This window comes from Protopterus annectens, chromosome 10.part0 (genome assembly GCF_019279795.1).
Source record: "Protopterus annectens isolate FY-2018-M chromosome 10.part0, PAN1.0, whole genome shotgun sequence".
NCBI lineage: Eukaryota > Metazoa > Chordata > Ceratodontiformes > Protopteridae > Protopterus > Protopterus annectens.
The window spans coordinates 673,044,812-673,050,811 of record NC_056744.1 but is presented as its reverse complement, the minus strand read 5'-3'; the positions used below and the strand labels follow the sequence as shown (position 1 = coordinate 673,050,811).

The 6,000-nt window shown below is 38.1% G+C and overlaps 1 protein-coding gene across 3 annotated transcripts in view; it reads left to right on the top strand.

Moving 5' to 3' along the window:
- The window catches only part of FYB2 (FYN binding protein 2), a 1,416,888-nt gene that overhangs the window by 286,934 nt on the left and 1,123,954 nt on the right, over positions 1-6,000 (top strand). The gene's annotated exons all lie outside the window — the stretch shown is intronic.

Below are 6,000 nucleotides of genomic sequence, written 5' to 3'. Positions count from 1 at the left end.
AGTTCAAATTTCTTAGTAGTCAATGCATATGATGTAAATGTGGGAACGGTTATGACTAGTTTTGACCATGTATTGTGATAGTTCTATTTTAATACGTTACCCCTAACCGGGAAAAGCCGAAAGACGCAACAGCTGGCTGAGCTTTTAAAACTATATTTAATATTGCTAAAATCAAAAGGGTGTCCTTTAGGTCCACAAGTTCTAAACTAGCTGTATAAAAATATAAAGCTGGAAACTGTTACCGTTTTTGTGGTTAAGGTACTGAACTGAACAGTATATCAGCTTTGTTTGATTATATCAGTGCTATATCTTTTAAAAGTGTGTGTGGTATCTTTAACTATATTAAAATAAGTAGTAGTAATTTTATGATAGTTCTCAAGTTTGTTTAGATCAGAACATGAATGTGGCACTCCTTTCTGAAACCATTATATCGAGTTATATGTTCAGAAAACTGATGAGTCTTCTGTGACTTTCAGTAACGTATACCAGGCCTCGCTGGTTTAAGTTATGAGCAAAGGTTGTAAAGGTTAGGTCTTTTCCCTGTGGTTTATGGTAGTTTTACCAGAGACTTATAATATAGAGCCTTTCAGGATAAATAACAGGTTGAGCATCAAGGGCTAAAGGGCTCATGTTCAAATAAGTGGAGATTAATTTGACCTTTAAGTAGAAATAGTAAACTTCACAGAGTGGTGAGTTGTTGCAACAAGTTAGCCACTGACCTAAAAAAAAATAATTGTATTTTATTTGACTTTTCTTTTACCAGGATAGTCAGTCTCTGTCAGAAGAACCCATTTTCAGTGAAGGCACAGGGCATAAAGTTCAAACAGTACAAACAAAAATATATAAAATGGGAGAAAAATTATTACAGATACATATGAAAACACAATTAGGTATATAAAAATTGTCAGAGGAATATGAGCATGTTGGCATATCATGTATGTTGTACAACCTGGCCTTAGGTTAACCATACAGTCTGTTGAAGGATCACTAATACTATAATAATCTCAGGTGGTGATAGGAGAGTTGAAAGATGAAGTTCTTTAGGTTAGTGCATACAGACTGGGGGAAGATGAAAATGTATGAGAGATTAGTCAGGAACCAGACCATGACCACAGTCAAGAATTAAGATGTTGCTTTAGGTATTTTTTGAAAACTACAAGTTCAGTAATTCTTCGAGTCAATAGTGGGAATGAGTTCCATGCTTTAGCAACATTGTCAGAGTAAAGGCACTGTTCAGGTATTTTAGAGACTTTGGAAATACTGAGAAGCTTCTTATGGACCTGAGGGTTCTGCTAGGGTAGTAAGGTTTGATTATGTTGTTCAGGGCAGGGCAGGCTTGTTAATTATGCTGTGTAGTGTTGTGAGTTGTATATAGAGGAGGTGATTGGGGCATTCAAGCCAGCCTAGCATTTATAGTTGTGCACAGTGACGGGTGCTGGTTTTGAAATTTGTGGCAAACTTTGCCACTTTGTTGTAGCACTGTTTCAGTTTAGATCTAATGGAAGTCTGTAGGTTAGAGAAGATAGAGGCAGCTTATAGAAGGGAGGGTAGTAGGAAGGTTTTTGCTAGGGTTGTCTTGGTTGCTGAGGTCAGGAAGCGTTTGTGTCTATAGAAAATGTCAAGTTTCTGCAGTTCTTTTTTTTTTTTGGACTTGGAGATCAAATAGTCACACTTAGTTTAGTGACATGGACTGTTCTGAGAATAGTATTGTCACACTTAGTTTAGTGACATGGACTGTTCTGAGAATAGTATTGTCAGCTGCACACATTTTTAAATTGGTTTGTGCCAATGGAGAGATTTTTTGGTAGTAACAGAAGTTTAGTTTTATTGGGGATTAGGAATATTTGATGGTTAGTGAGCCAAGATTCAAATGCCAAAAAGTATGTTCTGTAGTTGTGAGAAGTTGGGGGGTACTGTAGGAGATGTGCGGGTAATAGTGGAGTCGTGTACCTACTGTATGAGTGTTCCTGTGGATGAGTCAGTGTGTAGGTCACTTGTAAGTAAATTGCAGAGCAAGGGACCAAGTATAGAGCCTTGTGGGACTCCAGTGGGGTTATGTTAGAAGGGAGAGATTTTCACTCATGCAGGTAACTGTGAAACCATTGTAAGGTGGAGAGAGTAAGGCCAAAGAGTGCCTTTGCAAGAGTATGGAGTATGAGATGGTGTCATATGCATTAGAAAGGTCAAGAAATATGGCAGCTACCAAGTGCCAAGTGACCTGTGTTTCTAGCTGTGTTAATAGTTTTAGGACAGGATAAGGAGTACTGTGGATGTTCTGTGACCTGGGCAGAAATCGTTTGGTATGTCTAAGCGGTTGTTTTGCAGTAAGTATTTTATTAACAATAGGTGTATAGATTTTTGTAATATTTTAAAGGTGGGTGACAGAATAACTACATGTTGGAAGCTGGTCAGTTCAGTAGATTCACCTCCTTTTCTAGGGTTGATGTAGGACATTTTCCATATTTCTGGCACCACAGATTCTGAAATAGATGTATTATGCAAGATGCTGATTGGGAAAGCTATTGAGTTTGCAGCTCATTTAAGGTAATGGGGAAGGAGGTTGTCAATGGAGGAAGAGCAGTGTTTAAGTTTCAGAAAAAGTTTTTTTTTTTATGAGGCTTGTTGGTATTGGTTGTAAGGAGAACTTTGTTGAGTTTTTAGGAAGGAGTTTTTGGCTACTAAGTTGCATATGGTCAGTAGTAGCAGAAGGGATGCTGTTAGGAAGAGTTGAGGAGAAAGAGTGGGTAATAGAGATGAGATTGGCTATGGGTTGTATGAAGTGGTTGTTAAAGTTTTTGGCTATTTGAGATGAAGGAGCATCAAGTGAAAGGCAGAGGTTTTTTTGTGCCAGGGTTAAGTAAAGTTGTTATAGAGGACCATAATTTTTAGGGTTAGTTTTGTGGTCTTGTTGCAATGAGTATAATAGGATTGTTTATCTTTGATGACTTGATTCTTAGCTTGGTTTTGCAATTGTTTTTTTTATTTATTTATTTTACATTTGTTGATCGAGCTAGTCTAACTGGATATATGTCCATTTTCAGTAGAGGCCCGGGGAGAAAAGCTCCAAGCATAGGTAACAACATAACATACAATATATACAACAGTAAAATGAATAACAGAACAGTGTTGAGATTGTAAATATGGACATTTAGCTAACATCTGAGGAAGTCTAGCTATTTAGCGGATTAAAGCACTTAACGTAATAAATTGTTGGTGGATTATTTGTGGATGCTTTCTTTTTATTTTAATTATTTAGCTAACATCTAATGCAGAGAGCAGACAACACTGAAAAAAAAAACATAAGCCCAACTTTTTTTTTATTTTTGAGTAATAAGGAAAGCTAATATAAACATTCTTATAAAGTGCTAAGAAGGAAATTTTGTTAGATACTAGTGAGATGTTAAATAATTGGTTAATACAGATCAACATCCTAGTACAATAGAGTAGCAAAGTATGGGGAGAGCAAGATTGGGGAGAGATATTAGGGTTAGAGCAGGGACAAAGCCAATGTGTTTTAAGGTATTCTTTAATATGTTTTTTGAAAAGCAGTGTAGAAGAAAGAGTAAAAAGTTCACTTGGAAGCTGGTTCCAGATTTTTCCCACTGTATTAAAGAAAAGTGAGTCCCCAGCTTTGTTGCTAGGTTTAGTAGTGGAGACTAGAAGCTTATCAGCTGAGCATAGTGTTGCTAGATTTTTGTATGGGGTAATAAGGCTAGTGAGGATTGGGATATTATTAGGGTGGTGAAGGATTCTTTGGGTCATAGTAAGATGTTGACATTGAAGTTGGTTCTGCAGTTCTAACCATCCCAATTGTTTAAGGTTGTGACAGTGGTGGGTTCTAAAAGGGGCACCAGTAGCAATTCTGGCTATGTTAGTGTAGCTGGTTGCAAGTTTGCTAAGGTTGTTTTTGGATAGATTGGTATATATGGCTGAAGCATATAGTAGGGTAGAGATAAGGTGGGTCTTGGCAATAGTGATTCTAGCTAATGGCGTAAGGAAGGGTTTGATTCTATAAAGAGAGCCTAGTTTTCTGTTGACAGATTTTATGGTAGTATTAATGTGATCGTCAAAGCTAAGGTTGTGGTCAATTATAATACCCAGGAGACAGGTTGTAGTGTCTGGGCATATGCTAGTTCCATTGTTGGAGGTTACTGTGAAGTGAATTTGTAGTGACTTTTGGGTAGGAGCAAAAAGCAGTAATTTTGTTTTTTTTGGGGTTTAGGAGGAGGAGGCAATGTTGCATGAACCATTTTTCAACAATATTAAATACTGTTTGGGTGAGGGTCTGGAGAGAGGTTAGGGACATGGCTGTGCATATTAAAGTAGAATCATTTGCATATTGTATGCAGGTGGCTTGAAGAACTTTGGCATTTAGATCATTAATAACAACTGAAAAGAGAAGAGGGCCTAAAATAGAGCCTTGAGGTACTCCGATGTTGACAGGGAGGGGTGTAGAAAGATTATTGTCCCAGAGCCCTCCTTGGTGCCTGTTTTCCAGATAGGATTTAAACCAGAGTAATGCTTGTGGGTCAAGTGATAGGACTTTTAGTTTGTCCATAAGTAGGTGTGATGGTTAACCATATCAAATGCTTTTGAAAGGTCAATGAATACTGCAGAGGAAAGAGAGTTGTTATTATGATGTTTGTTTATACAGTTAGAAAAGGATAGCAGGGTGGTAGTAGTGCTATGGTAAGGCCTGAAACCATGCTGGCAGTTAGCAACTAAATTATTTTGGAGGAGGTGGTTTAGTAATTGTCGGTGTATGCATTTTTCCATTATTTTAGCTATTGGAGAGAGTAAGGCAATTAGTCGAAAGTTGGAAAGTTCAGTAGATGCACCACCTTTATGTAGAGGGATGATATGGGAGACTTTCCATATAGAAGGGATTGTGCTTTCTGTAATTGTCCTATTAATAAGGATGGAAATGGGCTAGGCAATGGCTGTGGCAGCAATTTGCAGGTATTGTGCTGGAAGACAGTCAGCAGAAGGGGTGCCTGGTTTGAGTTTTTGTAGGAGGGTGCAAATGAGGGATGTAGGTACTGGTTGTATATGGAAGGTAGGGACTGGGCTATTTGTGGTATTAAACAGGCTAGTGCTAATAGGGGGTAATGTGTTAGCTAGAGTTTGAATGGCTTCAGTGAAGTAGTTGTTGAAGGTATCAGCAATTTGTTTAGAGTTACTATGGGTGATACCTGTTTGGGCAGGAGTTTGAGTGCCCTGGCTGAAGTAGTTTGTTAATACCTGACCAGAGCTTTTGTGGTTTTTGCTGGTGGGTTTGTTGGAGGTGCAGGTAAAAGTTTTTTTTTGTCTAGTAGAATGTCTTTTTTGGTTGCATTTCATAATTGTTTAAAGTGAAGGTGGTCTGTTGGGCTTTTAGAGGCTCTCCATTTGGCCCAGATTTTATTTCGTTGGAGGATCTTTTGTCTAGCTTGTTTTGTGAGCCATGGGGCAATTTTGGTTCTTACTCAGGTGGACCGAGAGGGGGCATGGTAATCTGGAATTTGTAGGAATCTAATATTAAAGTAGGCTTCCTCTAGTTGAAGATGATGCAGTGGGGACCAGTCACATGCTTTGAGTTCAATTTGGAAGCTCTCTGGATGAAAGTGTTTTTGAGAGGGAGAGGTTTTGAAAAGATTATAATTGGGGCTATGAGTTTTTTGTTTAATTGTATAGGTTAGAACATGGTCACTCATGTCATCTGGAAGGGTACATGATTTATATGTATTAGTATGGCTGTTTATAAGGATCCAGTCTAGGGTAGTTTCCTTACCACTTGGTTTATGGATTTTAGTAGGGGTGGTTATTATTTGGGAAAAAACATATAGATTTATGTGGGAGATAGGATTAGGGGAGCTACAGGTAGCCCAGTCTATATTAAAATCACCTAGGACAAAGGTTTCCTTAGGTAGGTGAGTAGTAAGGCAGCTAAGGATGTTTTCAAGAGTAGTGATATTATTTCTGGGGGGAAGATGGGCACAGATTATGTAGACAGATTTAGAG